Here is a 19,241-nt window from a genome sequence, read left to right as displayed (position 1 = left end):
TGACACATGTCCAAATTTCGACAATGAGGTTGTTGTCACATCCCTCCCCAGATAGCAACATTGTTTCGGCCCAGATCCGGCCCACATATGGCACTTGTGGAATGCAGATCTGGCCCACATGCAGCGTGGAATGACGGCCCTTGGGTGGCCCACTCCTGTTTGCCAGATCTGGGCCACAAGCAGGCCATAGCAATGCCACATGTCAGCCAAATGCAAAGAAATAAACCAGAACTGGACCTTATCTGAGCCACAAAGTCTGTGTGTATTAAATGTGGAGTCATTTAACAGTGATTGGTGTTTCCATCAGGCGCGTAGCCAGTAATGGGCCAGGGCGGCACTGGCCCGCCCACATTACTCACTGGCCCGCCCAGGCAAGTTTGATCAAAATACATTTTTAGTTTCTTTTTATTATTCAAATGTATTTAAGAAAATATATTAATATAAACCTGATTTATAGTTGACTGGTGTGTGTGTTTAATTTGTTTTCCGAATAAAATGGAACTGTTGAAGCAAGTTGTATAAACTCTCTCTCCGGAAAGTAATTGGTTGCTATGGTTGCTATAGACTCTCTGGGCGGCGGGCTCTGGGCTAATTTTGGTAACTTAGCTGCTTTTTAGCCAAAAAGTTATTTGAAAAAAGAACTCTGTGACTCTTTGGACTATGATGAGACCATTTCTGTTTTCAGCACTAAACCCAGGCACTTACGTCTTGTTTTGTAGAATGAAAACAACAAAGGTAGGCCTGTTGTTTAACTAATTTCCTTAATTTTTGCCCGTGAAGTGATTTAACCCATTCAGACCCTGCGTCCATTACAATGGACATCACATGTCAACCCCCCTTTTTTTTTTTACTTCTGGAGCATTTCACCTAGTTTAAAGCCTGCAGTCCATTAGATTGGATGCTTGTCATCCAATCAAATGGCAGTAAAGCTCTGCATTTAGTAATTATTAAAAAAAAACACTACTTTGAAGAGAAGCATGTCAGCACTTCACTCCAAACACAGAAGCAAGCAACATTTTCTATGGTTTTATTTAAATTTTTTGATATGTTTGTCAGTATTTCATAGTTTGTATGTAAAATAGAAAGATTGAACTTATTAATTAAAGTTAAAAATCGATTGTAGAATTTCAAATTTTAAATCAGGATTTTTTCAAATGTGTCTGTCCATTAGAATGGACAGTGGGTTCAAAAGCCTGTTACTGAAATCACATTTCAGTAATTGAAGTCCAGTAATGCTGATTGAAATTTCTTATATAAAAAATCTATATCACAGTACCAATACATTTTTTTTACTTTTTCATATGCAGAATATATAGTTCTTGAAGTGCTTGAACATATAGCTGATGGAAGTATCTCAGATGTTGACTTTATGTGGAGTGATGATGAGGAAGATGGAGATGTAAGAAAAATATCCGTATTTAAAACTTTATAAAGTAAAATGACTAGCTTCCGGCGAAACTGTACAAAACATACAGATTTGACATAAATCTAAAGCGTAACTTGAAAATGAATCATTTTTCTTACACAAACGCATCGCTTCGCTTCAGAAGGCCTTTATTTACCTCCAAGAGCCGCATGGAGCACTTTTATCATGGATGGATGCACTTTTATGGACTTTCAACAGAAACAACCATTCACTGCCATTATAAAGCTTGGAAGCCAGGACATTTTTTAATATAACTCCGATTGTATTCGTCTGAAAGAAGAACAATGTCATACACCTAGGATGGCTTGAGGGTGAGTAAATCATGGGCCAATTTAAATTTTTGGGTGAACTATCCCTTTATAGGTATAGTACACCCAAAAATTATATTTGTCATCACTTACTCATCCTTATGTTGTTCCAAATCTGTATGAGTTTCTTTATTCGGCTGAACACAAAAGAAGATATTTTGAAGAATGTCGGTAACTAGACAGTTGACAGTATAGCCATTGATTTCCATATTTTTTCCCATTATAGCCTATATTTCCTAATAACTACATATTATATTATGATATAATATTATCATTATTAGTAATTATTTTGAAAATTATAATAATATTTATCAGTAATGTATCAATATAGATATTACAGTACAACACCGTATAATTAATTACAGCAAAAGCAGATCAAATGACGAAATACTGTTTTTTGCAAGTACACCGTTTGTAACACAATAACACAATAACCATAACGCGTTGTTCATTATAAACGTGGGATTATGAATTATATTGAGAACATCGTACATAGAAAACATGCCGTAATGTACCCTGAGTGTAAACCTTAGCCGCATTCATCGTGAAGCGTGCTAGCGATTTGCAAAGATTAATATAAAGCTTAATATAAAGGTTAATAAAACGTTACACTCACTTCAGTTCTTCTGGAGGTGCAGCAGGAACACGAATAGTTGGTACCGATCCTTTTTTCAGGAGCAGCTTCTTAGCAAAACCAGCTTTATACTGACCCTCGTTTATAAAGCAGTCTCTGGTGTGTGAAATGATTTGCGCAAACATGAAAGCATTGACATTGATCGTGGGGAATATTCCCTTCGAAAATAAAACTCAGCCACTGTGTCTTCAGTGGTTCGGATTTAGGAACATCAAAATGATGCTGTGTTCGTTATTACACCCAAGAACAGAACACCACAATAACTCAGAGACCATTCTGCTCATAGACAGTGCTCCAGCGTATCAACAATGACCGCGCGGACTAGGGTTGGGCATCGTTTTGATTTGAACGATTCTGATTCCGATTCCGATTCTTCATTTCGATTTCGGTTCTTTTCGATTCTCGATTCCGATTCTTTGAGGGGTGGAGTCAAAACCTGTCACAGGCTCATTTCACAGAGGAACATTTTATTTTGATTTAGTTTTAGTTTTGGGAGCTGCAGCCCACGTGGGAGAAAATTAGGAATGCCTCTGCACCATACCAAAAAACAGATTTATGCAGAACTTGCACCCTGGTCTGGACTCTCTGGACATAACTAACTCAATGTATAAAAGCTCACTTTAAAACACCATTGATTTGTATCATATTCCGGTCGCGGTTTAAAATGGTTTTAAGTAAAAAAAAAAAGATGTTGAAATATGTTATATTTAGCATTTTATATGCAGATAATAGCTACCTTGCTTAGCACGTATACTATAAACATTCTCTATTCATTTTAAAAAAAATACCTCATATCACGTTGGTCCACGTGAGATGATTGACAGCTGTACAGCGAATGAGAGAGCGCTGATATCATAAACTGACGCGAATCAGGAAGAGCAGAGACAGAGCTCGATGTGTTCGCTGTTTGAGCTCTTCAGATCGCAAAATGCATTGGAAAATGAATAGTAATGTTATTCTGTGTGACGAAATATTTTACAAACATGTGATGATAAATCATTATTTCTCCAAATATGCGCACCATTGGATTAAGAGCCCTGGCGGATGCTGTTTATTGCATGTATGTGAACACAAATAAACCGGAGAAGACGTGAATGACGCTTTATGAGTGATGATTTCTATTCAAAATAACAAACATTACAGATTAATTATTTTGCACTCGATCCTGGCAACGTTACTAACGTTGGTCGCGCAGGGTTGCCTGAGGAGGACGAGACAGTGCACCAGCGCTCAGAGACAGTGGACATATGTCGAACACGCTACACTCCTTGTACATTTTGTACACCATGCAGGCGTAACGTTAGGTGTTTAGTCATATTTGTAGTGCATCCGCCCGTGCAAGAAATAAGTTTGTCACATGTGTTGCACTCTGCCGACCCAGGCTTTTTTAAGGTGAAATAAAGCCACACATTTGAGCGCCGCTTACCGTGCTCCATGCCTGCAACAGAACAAGCGGGCGCGGCAAGCACTTCCGGAAATCCAGTGGCCACTATGGAAACCAAAACTTGCGCGTTTGGAACCGATGATCGGAATCGAAAACAAATTTTCTAAACGATTCCAATGGCATCGTTATTTTTTAAACGGTTCCCAGTTGGAACCGGTTCTCGATGCCCAACCCTAGCGCGGACTATGATTGACAGCTTGCTCACGAGCTAGAGCGGGTCTGTGTTGAAACGCTGCTGTCAATCAACAATCGTGGGAGGGGCGTCGATTTTGTGACGTCACAAAATCGAATGGCTTGATTTGAGACGGGAAAACATATAAGGAGATTTAAAAAAAAACACTGGATGGATTTTTATCATTTTATGATGGTTGTGTACAGGCACAAAAGAGCTCTAAGCGGGTGGATTAATAGAGAATGAAAGATGTTTTTGGGGAGCAAAACCGATACAGAGTGGCTGAACGTGTGATGTCTAAATACTTCAGCACTAGAAACTGTTCAAGACTCTTAGTTTTTATATTTTTTACACTTTTTTTCATGATTTATTGAGTCAAAATAAATTATAATAGGCTCTTCACACTGTGCTTACCACTGACTTAACGTATTTTTATCTCATGGCCATTTTCAGAGATTTAGTACACTGCTAATTAACCTATTTACTGCCGTCCGTCTGACAGAAGCACCTGTGTGCTCTTACTCACAGAAACACAGAAACCAGCCGTTTAAACCTCATCAGAACAGAATGTTGAAAATCTGGTGCTGATTGAACGATTCACACTGATCCGATGATCAGGGAAGTGCGTTTAATACCTCGTTTAACGCATGAAATTGTTAGAACGTAGTTTATATAGAGTCACATGTCTCTCTCTCTCTCTCTCTCTCTCTCTCTGTCGTGTTTGGTTTCGCCTCTCACATAATCAGCAGTCTGAAAACCACACACACACACACACTCATGTTTGTTTTGCTTTACTTGTGAGGACATTATTACATTATTATAAAAGCTTGTATATGTAAGAATGCTTAAACATCTGAATAACAATGAGATCCTATATAAACATCAATATGGATTTCGGCAGCAACACTCAACATATATGGCTCTGTTACAACTCATAGACAAAATTTCTGTAGCACTGGATAACAACATGTTTGCAGTTGGTATATTTTTAGACTTGTCAAAGGCTTTTGATACAGTTGATTATGAAATTCTGATTTCCAAACTTTACCGTTATGGGTTTCGGGATGTTGTACTCAAATGGCTTAGGGATTATTTGATTAATAGAGAGCAATATGTATTTATAAATGGCAGTACCTCCAAGAGAATTAAATTATGTTGTGGTGTACCTCAGGGATCTATTCTTGGGCCACTCCTGTTTCTCATTTATATAAATGACCTAGCTTGGATGTGTGAATCTGCATTGCCCATTCTATTTGCAGATGATACTACTGTTGTTATATCACATGCAAACTTTGATTCCTTGATGAATGAAGCTAATGATGTTCTATTGTATATCGCAAAGTGGTTTCAGATGAACAAACTTTCACTAAATATAGAAAAATCTAATTATATAGTTTTCAGGAATAAAAATAAAAGGTATTTAAAAGAAGATGCTAAATTATTTATTAATAACATTGAAATCAACCAAGTTACAGTAATACAATTTTTAGGGGTATTATTAGATGAAAAACTTTCGTGGAAAAACCACATTGATTATGTGTGTGTAAAAATCATGAAGTCACTTGGCATCATTAGAAAAGTTTGTTCATTGGTAAATCAATCCTGTCTTTTAACTCTTTATTATAGTCTATTATATCCTTACATCTCTTACTGTAACATTGTTTGGGCCAGTAATTACCCTTCTTCTCTTCAAAAAATACTTTTGATTCAAAAAAAGTTTGTTAGATTGGCAACAGTATCAAATCGGTGTGAACCATCGGCTCCTCTGTTTAAGCAATTAAATATATTTTGTCCATTTTCAGTATAAATATCTATCAAACATGTATCTTTATGTATAAATATATGGCTCAAAATCAAAGCCTCCCAAAAGTGTTTAAAAACTATTTTTTAATTAACTATGATGTGCATTCATATTCAACCCGACAAGCAATGAATGTTCATCTTCCTTATTATCATACAACTCTTGGTCAATTTTTCTTAAAATATAGAGGACCGTCACTTTGGAATACTATTCCCGGTTTTATTAAAACCAGCTCATCATTGTCAGTATTTAAGTTAAGAATGAAAAAACACTTGTGTGATTGTTAAAAATGTTTATATGTGTGGTGTCTTAAATTGTCTGCCATTATTGTGATGATTGTTGTTATTTATTTGGTGTGGTATTAACTGTAAAAACTAGAGGGGAGGTCTTATTATAAGCCCTTGGGGGTTTCGTACCTCTCCTGCATAATCCATATGAATTGTTTAAATAGCTATTTGTTTTATTCTTCTGTTCTTGTTTGTGCTAAATAAATAAATAAATAAATAAATAAAAAATAAAACATTCCCTATGCATAATGGTTTTTATTCTGTACAAACTGTATATTCTATCCCCCTAAACTAACCTGACCCTTAAACCTACCCATCACACAAAACTTTTTAAATTTTTTTAATAAAACACAGTTAAGTTAAGTTTAGTATGTTTTCAAATGTTTTAAAGACAATTTAAATACAAGGACTCAGGAAATGTCCTCATAAATCACGTTCACGTTGTAATACCAGTGTCATTATACAAATTTCTGTCCACATAAACACACACACACACACACCTATTGTCGTGGAGTTATGTTTGTGTGTGTTTTTTTGGTTTGTCTTTCTGTAATCTGTTTAGTCCTGCATTAGTTTTCACCTCACTAGTAAAGTGTGAATGTGTGTTTGTGTGTGAGAGAGAATGTAATTACTTCAGCACACACTTCTGAGTGTATGTAATGCTTATCTTCTCTGCGTGACCCATGAGGATTGAGAGAATACTGCATCAATCTACTGTTATTCCTGCCGTTCCCGGATGACAAATGTTGAATTTTCTGTCGAATTTGAATCACTGAATTTGTGGAAGCGAAATAAAATGGGCCGAACATTGCCTGTCGAATATTATAGGTTGTATTTTTAAACAATGAATATTTTGGAAGTGAAATCTGAAAGGTTAATATGGATTGAATTTTTAATAATGAAAACTTTAGTTTAGTGTGAAATGTTTTGAACTGAAATATTCACAGCTTAAATATACAGCCATGTTGGATTGTATATACTATTAGCCTTTTCACACATTAGCTGACTTTTTTATCCTTACATCATCACCCTCAATACATTTCCTGCAATACAGTGACCTTGCTTTCCCATTTTGGCATCCATGTAATAGCGTGTGAGTTTATGTGTATGTGTGTGAGTGTGTGTGTGTGTGTGTGTGTGTGTGTGTGAGTGAGTGAGTGAGTGAGTGAGTGAGTGTGTGTGTGTTACGACCCTGGCTCAAGGGAGGCAACATAGAGGAGTCACAAACGTCTACTATGACCAAAATAAGGTTTATTGCAAACAAAGTTAAACAGACAAAGAACAATGGTGGCTGCTGCTAACAGTGCTACTGCTCCAGGCTGCAGTGTGTGAAAGAGAGTGGGTGGAGCTAAACAGGAGCTTTTAAAGGCTGGCCAGCAGACCCAGGTAATTCGGGAAATGATGGGAGGAGCTTCCAGGATACCTGCAAAACAGGGCACAGAATAACTTTGGACATAACGTGTGTGTGTAAGAGAGAGAGTGTGTGTGTGAGAGTATGTGTGTGACATCCGCTGATACTGTTTTTAGGAAACCCCACCCATACCCAGTCATTGACCCTTTTGGCAGAGTCCCTTTCTCTAACTCTCTCTCTATTCCTCTGCTTCAGCCTCTCCAGATCGATGATAATTTCTGCGGGCAGGATTTTAACCAGCCTCTAGGGGGCACCAGCACCATCGAGGGCATTCCCCTCTTCATCGACAAAGATGACGGAATCATAGATATCATATAAAGGCTAGATGTCTTAAGGCAGAGTCACTTCCGGCATCACCGGCGGCCATCTAACCACAGGGGAGCAGTGAATTAAGGTGAGTGATCAGCACGCACAAAAATCCTCTTATCTCGCTGAAATCTTGACGGATTTACAAACGGTTTGGTTTCTTACAAACGTTATTAACGTGGCTATAATTCCAAATGCTTGAACATTTATGTTATAATTATTCATATGTATGAAGTGTCATAGCTACCTCTCTGACGTTTATAACAAACCAAACCGTTTGAAAATCGGTAGAAAATTGAGCAAGTTATGGTTATTTAAAAGTACATGCACCATGTTATGAGTGAGCGAGCACACTGTGGTATGATGGCCGCCGTGTGCGGACGTCGACCTCCATTGGCCAGCAGCGCGCACGAGACATCTAGCCTTTATATGATATCTATGGACGGAATGACGTCAGTCGCTGTGTACGATTATCGCGGGAACACAGTGGTCTTCGCTGGAACACGCAACGGCTGATTGAAGAAGGTAAGAGGCGTGCAGCTCTAGATTTGATCTCTTTGTTCACCTAACATTTATTATTCAGTAGACAAAAGGGAACTGGAGCGCTGCTGGTATCCCTTGTATCCTCTGGTGCTCATGGAAGGTAAAATGTTCACACAAAACAATTTTTTTATAATTGTTGTGTCTCTATAGGGACAGTATATTGCTGTTCATAAATGATGACTATAGTTTTTTTAATGTAATAGACCCAATTGCCATTTTTGTACACTATTCATGTTGTTTTAGAACCATCTTGACTATGAATTAAGAATTATGATGTGTAACTGGTTTATTGACTTTTGGTGCATATTGTGTGGAGTACACTGGATGTTTGCAGTAGTTTCACTCCTGTTCTTCCACTTGGAGATATCTCATTTGGTCTTTTTTGGTTTAACCTCTGGTTTTAGTTGTGCTTGGGAATGTTTGTAACTGTTCATTAACTACAAATAGCCAAGTGTTTGAAACAGTCTAGATGTGTTCAGCAGAGATTTGGAGAGGATTGTTGCGCTGTGGTTTTCATGCATTGTTTATAGTTGATAGTTTCTATTGTTCTGATTTAGGCATTGATACGCTGTGGAAAGTGGTTTTATTGGCCGATATTTGAATTATCGGCACTGGCCAATTGAGGACTATTTCAATAGAGCACTATTTGTAATGCATTTCCACTAGATTAATCACTTATGCTTGTGTTATTCAAATTTTTTAGGTGACTTAACTTTTGTTGGTGTTTTAGGGTGTCTTCAAACCTAGTTCATTTGAACTCTCCTAACGCTCTCAGAGCGCTTCAGCGTGTATATGTGAACAAACCAAGTGATCAGACTCCCCTAAAGGGGCCAAAAAGCGAACTGTACGGTTGGTTTGTGGGTCCGTTTGTGGTTCGATTTCTTTGTGATATGTGAAAGCGATGAGGTCCCGGTCCACTTTGCGTTTCGTTTCAACATATGTAGGCCTACTGCTTTTGAAGAAATATTGTACTATTGTGCTACAGTGTAGCCTATTCTATGCAGTTCTGGCGCCTCCGTCCCAACATACTGCACAACACGAAATTAATTCACTTCACATGTTAACGCAGCGGTAGAGTTACACTCACGTGACACTGCAGTTATTCGCAGTCATGAACGTGTATAATTTGCATGTGTAAATATATAACATAATGTTGCATAACATTTCACACGAAGCGCACGCACTCTAGAAGCTTGCAGCGCGTGAGTACTGAGCTAAGTTATCTTTTGCGTCTTGTTGGGCTTAAACTGTCAAATACACACACAAAAAATACATAAACACAGTCGGTTCTGTCTAAAGTGAAAGTAGACAAAATAATACACATATGCTGCTGCTGGTCCTTAATTAAAACATCAAAAGAGAAAATCACTCACTGATCTTAGCTGAAAAACTTCAGTAGCTTAAATAAGAATCAATGTATAATTTTTACAGTGAAGTCTGTAGCATTTGATTTTTTACATGGGTTTATTCAATTTCGTATTTTAATGGTGCTGTTATAGGCCTACACCTACTATGGCTGAAAAAATAAAGCACTGTTTATTTCATTTGGATAGTATGTTTTGTATTTGTAATGTGCGACTTTGTTCTTATTTTATTCTTAGATTTTTATTTTCGCCCACTATAGCCAACTTGGACATTTTTCTATTTTTCTGTTATATTTTGTTACCTTGCAAGGCTTGGTTTTTAAATAGGGACATAAGTGTGGCTGTACTGCTCAGTCACTTGCAAAATAGTAAAACAACATGAAAAGAATTGTGATAAAATCATGAATCGTGATTTTCCTGAAAAAATCGTGATATGATATTTTTTTGCCATATCGGCCACCGCTAAAAGAGGATGTAAGAGAAGGACAGCGTTACAATGCCACGTAAAAGTAAAACAAAAACAACAAAAAACGACAGAAGTACATGAGCAACATTGCGATAATTTGACAAGATGATGCTAAAACATATTTTTGAAAGGACTTCAGTTAACAATACGTTTTTGCATGTTGCTAACTAACGTCATTTTCTAACCTTACTTGGCGGAAATATCCTAAAAAAAATAATTTGACCGACCATACTTCATACTGAAACTTTACCTCTAAAAGCACAGACAATTTCCATTTTAAGCTTTCACCAGAAATTAAAAGTTTACAAAGCTCAATATGCTTTTATGCAAACAAAGCAAACATTTAAAATGAAACAAGTTTTTAATCTTTTCAGAAAATTTAAACATATGTAGCCAAGTGGAATAATCATTACAGAATGACATTTGACATAAATTGGTCGTGGTCCCTTTAAGAGTTTGTGTTGCGACGCTCACTTTACGGCATTGCCTCGTGCAGTGTGCATTGCGCTAGTTTGAGTGAAGAGAGAGCAGAGATTGCACGTTAGAGCTCCCGGTTTTGATCAAATGCACACCTAGTTAAGGTTTGATGAGATAGTCTTTCAAGGACGCCTGAGAGTTTGTGCGCGCTGGATCTGGGTTGATCACGCGTGAGACACGTGCAAAGACTGGCCTCTACCGTAATTCATTTCCGAAATTGTGCTAACTGTTATACAAGTACTTTGTTAGCCGAATGCATTTTCTTTGCATTGTATTTAATTTGATTTGACTTAAATTTGTTAACCAATTGTCTTTCATACCAAATTAGTACACCAAGAAATCAAAGACTTTATCATTTAAATTGTATTATTTTTGTTTATAAATATTTGCTCCTTTCGACCGCTGTCCTTCATAGAGGCAGCAGCCAGAATAAAGCCCCAAAAGTAATTTTTGTATCCTGTGTTGTTTCATTTTACCACTGGTTACATAATTTGGTACCAGGAGTGGGGTATCTGGCTGTTGGGAGCTTATATGTAATTTTTTTTCGGTTTGAAATACGGTAGAGGTGAAGATAGGTTTCTGTGGAACGTGGAGTGGAGGCTGTCTTCTGGGGTCCAGGCAGTAGTCCAGTGAACAGAAGTCGGTTGGAGGTGACTTGGTGGTGACGATACTGCTGGAGGAGAGAGGAAGAGTGCTTTATTTCCACCGGAATCCACAGAGTGCTGTGTGCGGAGACACCTATTCAGAGACAGTCTAAGAGAGATACAGAAGTATCCAAAGAATTGAAAACATATCCTTTTGCTTCCAAAAGAGTGACGAACTGATTAAGAGACTGGTTTTGCTCTGTCAACTGTTTTTGTCCTCTACAGCTGAGTTAATTTGTACATTTGAAAAATGTCACAGTCAGATGATGATGCTTCAGTTACACATGAGCATGATGATGCACAGGGTGCAGGAAGTAGTATGCATGACATTCAGGGACAAATTAAAGAACTTAGCCGTAAACATGAAGAGACTAGAGCAGCCATTGCTAATCTGAGCAAAGAGCCATCCAGGTCTTATATTTATGTACCTAGAGAACGTCAGATACAACCATTTAGTGGTGATTTAAGCAAAGATGGGAGAAATGTTGACGAGTTTATTGAAGAAGTAGAGAGGGTGCTACTGGTCCGAAACCAGACCACAGAGGATCAGTTAGACTTCGTCCTGTCACTCCTAAGAGGTGCAGCTTTAGAAGAGGTCAGATTACGAATGGGGAATGAGTCAGACGAAACATGTGACCTTTTTGACTATCTGAGAGCAGCTTTTCGAGAAAAGCGCAGCATATCTCAGCTATTGCAGACCTTCTATAGTCGTAAACAAATGGAAGGTGAAGATATCCGTGCGTACTCACATGCGTTGTCACAGATTCAGAACTCCATCCTGAAACAGTCACCAAATGCAATGGCAAACGTGAGTTCAGCTATTCGGGACCAATTCATTGAAGGCATTAGAGATTCTAGCCTCAGAAGAGAACTTCGGAAGCTTGTAAGGGACAAACCAGAGTCCACACTTATTGATGTGCGTGACGAAGCCCTCATGTGGTTTTTAGAAGATCCAAAGCCTCGTGTCACAAAAGTGGTCAGCAGTCGAAATGTTGTTTCTGAGACCCCTGAAGCTCAGTGTGCTGCTATTAATGTACCTGAAACAAAACCAGTTAATCTGGAAGACGTTTTGAAAATTGTAGCAGAACAAGGAAAGGCTATAGGGGAGCTTACAAGAGCAGTTGAGAAACTCACAGCACAGGGCAGCAAGTCAGAACCTATAAACCAAACTAGACCCAAGGTGCAACCAAGGTTTACAGAAGATGGCCAACCAATATGTTTCCGTTGCAATGGTGTAGGACACATCGCTAGGAGGTGCGTGAGGAAAAACAGACAGGCTGTCGCAGAGAATGCTACTACCTCTGTACCGCCGGGAAATGCCCACCCTCGTTTGCTGTGAGCCAGGCAGTTCGGGGGCAGTCCATTGGCTCAACTAACATGGATACTAGCCGTGACAGACTACTCGAGCGTGCTGTGGGAAAATGTCCTGTTGCTAACCTCAGTATCAATGGAGTGAGCGTTGCTTGTCTACTGGACACAGGGAGCCAAGTCAGCACTATTTCAGAGAGTTTCTTCAGGGAACACCTGTCTGGTGAAGATAAAGATATACTTTCAACAGCAGGCTGGTTGAAGCTGACTGCAGCTAATGGTTTGGACATACCTTATCTTGGTTACCTGGAGTTGGAAGTCAAAACCATGGGTATTGTCCTTCCAGAATGTGGCTTCCTGGTTGTCAGAGACACACAGAACTCCTCTCTAGTACCAGCACTAATTGGCATGAACATTATCAGCAGATGCAGGCAACTGGTCCATGCGGAGTTTGATACCACACTTGGTGGGAAATTGCAATCAGATTGGAGAGAAGCATTTCAACAGCTGCACAGTGCCCATAGCCAAGAGAAAAGAATAGCAGTACGGGTAGCTGGAAAAGACATGATCCACATACCTGCTTCTTCAGTTGCCACGGTGATGGCCAAAGGTACAAAAGATGTGCTTCATGATGGTTCATTTGATTACCTGTTGGAGCCCATGAACACACCATTACGGGGTGGACTCATTGTTGTTCCTTCTCTGGTGTCGTCAGAGACATCGTTGTTTCCTGTGCAAGTGGTGAATCTTTCCTCAGAAGACATCTGGTTACAGGCCCGAACCAGGCTCGGGACTTTAACGCATGTTGAGAGTATGAAGTTAAATGAGACGTATGAGGTGAAATTCCAGCGTGTTTCAGCTGATATGGAGGAGATCACGGTTAATGCCAAAAGCAGTCAGGTATTGGAGAACAGCACAAAAGAGTTCCTCAATAAGCTTCATATTGGTGGCACCATTGAGCAGCAAGCAGCGCTGAGTGATTTGTTAATGCAGTACTCTGATGTGTTTGCGCTTGAAGATGAAGACCTTGGTTTTACCGATAAGGTGAAACATGAAATCCATGTGGCCGATGATGTCCCAGTGACACAGCCTTATAGGCGTATCCCACCCACACAGTACAGAGAAGTTCGAGAACACATCAGTAGGCTTCTCAAGAAGGGAGTGATTCAAGAAAGCACCAGTGCTTATGCTTCCCCTATTGTGCTAGTGAGGAAGACGGATGGCAGCCTCAGGCTATGTGTCGATTACAGACAGCTCAACGCTAAGACCCGCCGAGATGCATTCCCTTTACCTAGGATAGATGAGAGTTTTGATGCTCTTCAAGGAGCAACATTCTTCTCTTCAATTGACCTGGCGAGTGGATACCATCAGGTTGCTGTTAACGAGTGTGACAGGCATAAGACTGCATTTACAACTCCCTTTGGGATCTTTGAGTACTCCCGTATGCCTTTTGGGGTGTGTAATGGGCCATCAACGTTTCAACGCCTGATGCAGACTACAATGGGTGACCTAATCTTTCAAATCATGCTAGTGTATTTAGATGATATACTGGTGTACTCTGCCACTTTTCCAGAGCACTTGCAGAGATTGGAAATAGTCTTTAAGAGGTTGAAGGAAACCGGCCTTAAAGTAAAGCCTGAAAAGTGCCACTTCCTGCAGCAAGAAGTAACCTTTTTAGGTCATCGAATCTCAGCAAAAGGTGTTGCTACCGATCCAGGGAAAATTGAGGCGGTAAAGCAATGGAAAGTCCCCAACACTGTGAAGGAATTACGCTCGTTCTTAGGGTTCTGTAGCTACTACAGAAAGTTCATAGAGGGTTTTTCTAGGATTGCTGGACCCCTTCATGATTTAGTGAATCTGTGTATTTCCCAGTTTGGCAGTGCGAGGAAGGATTTTAGTGCTTTGTGGTCATCTGAGTGCCAGTCAGCATTTGAGCTCCTGAAAGAGAAACTCACCTCTGCTCCTGTGCTGGGTTATGCAGACTTTAGTCTCCCGTTCATCTTAGAGACTGATGCGAGTAATGAAGGTCTGGGAGCAATACTACACCAGCAGCAGGGCGAGTCTAAGAGAGTCATTGCATTCGCTAGTAGGAGACTTCGTAAGGCTGAAAGAAATGACCGAAACTACAGCAGCATGAAACTGGAGCTGTTGGCCCTTAAATGGGCCATCTCGGAAAAGTTTCGTGGTTATCTGCTGGGCTCCAAATTTGTAGTTATCACAGATAACAACCCTCTGTGCCATCTTAAAACAGCCAAGCTCGGTGCAATTGAACAAAGGTGGGTCGCCCAACTAGCTGTTTTTGACTTTGAGGTGAAATATCGCCCTGGCCGACACAATGCAGCTGCTGATGCTCTGTCTAGACACCCCTTCAGCAGGGGAGCTTACCATTCCCGACGAGTATGACAACTGTGTTGCTATTTGTAATGTAGTCAATAAAGGGACAGTCCTGGAGCCTCACTTAGTGATTGCTGGTGAGAGCTGTTGCAGGGTCAGACAAATTCGTGCCTTGGATTGTGGAGAAAATACAGGCAATGACAACCAGGGAAGTACGCATACCATGCCGGGCTATAAAGTAGAAGAGCTGGTAGATTTCCAGAAGAACGATCCTACCATCAGTTCTTTCAAAACCTTCTGGGAATGCAAGAAAAAGCCCTCCCGCTCTGAAAGATCTCGGCTTTCGAAGTCTACCTTATCTCTAATAAAGCAGTGGAAAAGTATCCAGGAACAAGATGGTTTGCTTTATCGCATTGTGAAGGATCAACATCAAGGTGAAATTAAACAGTTGCTCCTACCTGCGTGTTTAAAAGAACCTGTCCTCGAAAGTGTGCATGAAAACATGGGACATCAGGGGATTGAGCGCACCATTAGTCTGTTGAGACCACGATGCTTCTGGGTGGGAATGTACAATGATGTGGAGCAATGGATCAAAAAGTGTCAGAGATGCATCTTAACAAAAATGCCACAGCCCAGGATACATGCTCCAATGAAGCCCTTTCTAGCTTCCAGACCCCTTGAAGTAGTGGCAGTGGATTTTACTGTGCTTGAACCCTCCTCTGATGGTCGGGAAAGTGTGTTAATCGTGACCGACGTCTTCACAAAATTCACACAAGCATTCCCAACTAGAGATCAGAAAGCTGAGACTACCGCTAAACTCTTGTTGAGGGAATGGTTCATGAAGTATGGTGTACCTGAAAGATTGCATTCTGATCAGGGAAGAAATTTTGAGAGCGAAGTGATTGCTGAGCTTTGTAAAATGTATGGTGTGAAGAAAACCCGCACTACACCTTACCGGCCTCAGGGTAATGCTCAGTGCGAGCGTTTTAATCGAACGCTCCATGATTTGCTACGCACGCTTCCCCCTGAAAAGAAAAGGCGCTGGCCAGAACACCTTGCTGAGTTGGTTTATGCATACAATGTCACGCCACATGCGACCACTGGATACTCACCATACTACTTACTTTTCGGAGTCCATCCACATCTTCCAGTCGATACCCTGCTAGGTCACGAACAACCTGTGGACAGAAAACAAGACTGGTTAGGGGTTCATCAGGAAAGATTGAAGGAAGCACACAAAAAGGCAAGAGAATATGCTGAACACAAGGCCGCTGAGAGGTTAGCCCCTCTGAATGACAAGGTGTATTGTCCTGTGATCAATGTTGGTCAACAGGTGTATCTGCGTCACAGACCTTTGGGTAGGAATAAGATACAGGATTCATGGAGTCCTACCGTATACAAGGTCATAGATGTGCAAGGTACCACACACACCGTTGAGCCTCTTGAGGGTGGGCCTATAAAGAGAGTGCATAGAGCTGACTTGCGACCCTGTGTCATTTATACTCCTGAGCCAGAAGTGATGGAGAACCATCCTCCTTCAACACCACAGCCTAAAAAAGTTTCTGAACTGGTTGAAGTGCATTCTGATCCTGATTTTGTTGTGTTAGAGGAAGTTACTTACCCCAGTTTGCAAGAGACAACACAGATTGAAAATTCCACGGAAGATGAAGCATTGGTAGATCAATCCAACTTGGTTTCAGCTAGCACTGAACAGAAAGATTCTGTGGGTGAGCAGATTGCCCCTGACACTAGCCGTGCTCTGGAAGTGGAAGAACCAGTACTGAGAAGGCCTGTACCAACGCCTAGGAGAACAAAAAGGGCCAATGCTGGTCTGCACTCGAACCCCTTTAATGAGCCGAGATCAGGATGTAATGCAGTGTCACTTAGCCCCGAAGTCTTTTCTCAGGTGTTAACCAGTTTAGGCAGTGTGTTCTTTAGAGAAGCTGTCAAAGAAGTAAAGAATATGTATTAGTCATCGAGGACAATGACATTTAGCAGGGGAGAATGTAGCCAAGTGGAATAATCATTACAGAATGACATTTGACATAAATTGGTCGTGGTCTCTTTAAGAGTTTGTGTTGCGACGCTCACTTTACGGCATTGCCTCGTGCAGTGTGCATTGCGCTAGTTTGAGTGAAGAGAGAGCAGAGATTGCACGTTAGAGCTCCCGGTTTTGATCAAATGCACACCTAGTTAAGGTTTGATGAGATAGTCTTTCAAGGACGCCTGAGAGTTTGTGCGCGCTGGATCTGGGTTGATCACGCGTGAGACACGTGCAAAGACTGGCCTCTACCGTAATTCATTTCCAAAATTGTGCTAACTGTTATACAAGTACTTTGTTAGCCGAATGCATTTCATTCTTTGCATTGTATTTAATTTGATTTGACTTAAATTTGTTAACCAATTGTCTTTCATACCAAATTAGTACACCAAGAAATCAAAGACTTTATCATTTAAATTGTATTATTTTTGTTTATAAATATTTGCTCCTTTCGACCGCTGTCCTTCATAGCGGCAGCAGCCAGAATAAAGCCCCAAAAGTAATTTTTGTATCCTGTGTTGTTTCATTTTACCACTGGTTACACATAATTTCAAAGTTATGAGGAACCGTCGTCTTCCATTTTGCCATCAACTGATCAGTTTTCAAAAAACAGTCATAGTGAAGTGTGTGAGCGCCAAGCTTATAAGCGTTAACGAAAACGAACGAAAAAACGGAAACTAGGTGGGAAAAAACATTGTCATTAACTGAAATAAAAATAAAAACGAGGCATTACAAAAAAACGATAACTAACAAAAACGGTAATGTGTGTTTGGCAAAACTAACTAAAATAAAATAAAATTGTAGAGTGAATGTCCTTAGTTTTTGTCTTTGTCAATGTCTTTCATAGAGCAAATAAGGTTATATCTTTCAGAGTTGAAATTTCCGACCATAGACATACAGTTTCCGACTGGCAGTGTTTCCCACACATACACTAATAGTGGCGGTGCGCCACAGAATCAACACCAGCCACCACATATTGCGTTTCGTTATTCTTTTTTTTTAACGCTATTTAAAGGGGTGGTTGAGTATGATTTAACTTTTCTAACTTTAGTTAGTGTGTAATGTTGCTTTTTGAGCATAAACAACATCTGCAAAGTTACAACGCTCAAAGTTCAAAGCAAAGGGAGATATTTACTTTTAAAGAAATAGTTTTCTAAGGACTACAACAAACGGCTGGTAGAGACTACACGACATTCCTCTAGGGTTAGTGACATCACCAACCCTAAAATTTACATAAACCCCGCTCCCAGGAACACGCAGTCCGTGAAGAGGAAGAGTTTCTGTAGTGGAGCACATTTGTGAGTCAGCTCAAACTGTAGCATTCGTCTTTTCACATGCAATAGAAAGTCACTCTGTGTGCATCTCACAACAGTTCCTAGACGAGTGATTTTTAGATTATCATGACAGAATATGCTAATTGAAGATAGTTAACTCCACATCAGCAACATAAATTCACCAACTAACCATTCAGAGACGTCATGTTGCATTCTACATGTTGTCACTTCTTCTTGAGCCTCTCCATCTTTGTCTGACTCCATTTAAACATAAAAGGCAGAACAGTTTCTGTCATTTTAGTGTGTGTCTGCGTGAGGTAATCGGAGCTGCTAACACACGAGCTCTTGATGTCTGCGCACCACGACCTTGTGGAGTCGAAAACGGTGGGACAGCGTGACCTGGTCGAAAGGTTCCTTAGGGGGGCAAGGAGACTAAATCCTCCTCGCTCTCCTCTTATACCCTCTTGGGACCTCGCAGTGGTTTTATCTGCCCTGCAGAGAGCTCCCTTTGAGCCATTGCAATCAGTCAAGCTTAAGTTCCTGTCTATGAAGACAGCGCTCCTGTTCGTTTTGGCCTCCATCAAGAGGGTAGGGGACCTGCAGGCATTTTCGGTTGACGAAGCGTGCCTAGAATTCGGGCCGGCTGCGTGATCCTGACACCTCGTCCTGGATACATGCCCAAGGCTCCCACTACTCCTTTCAGGTATCAGGTGGTGAACCTGCAAGTGATTCCTTCGGAGGAGGCAGACCCAGCCTTGGCACTGCTCTGTCCAGTACACACCCTCCTTGCTTGCGTAGACAGAACGCAGTGTTTCAGGACCTCAGACCAGCTATTTGTCTGTTTTGGTGGGAAGCTAAAGGGAAAGGGTCTCTCCAAGCAAAGGTTGTCTCACTGGATAGTGGACGCCATTGTCTTGGCTTACCAGACACAGGGTCGATCATGCCCCCTAGGGGGTGAAGGCACACTGCACCTGGAGTGTGGCTTCCTCCTGGGCTTTAGC

The sequence above is a fragment of the Leuciscus leuciscus genome (assembly GCF_965113295.1).
Source record: "Leuciscus leuciscus genome assembly, chromosome: 14".
In the NCBI taxonomy this organism is placed as follows: Eukaryota; Metazoa; Chordata; class Actinopteri; order Cypriniformes; family Leuciscidae; genus Leuciscus; species Leuciscus leuciscus.
This window is presented reverse-complemented; position numbering follows the sequence as displayed.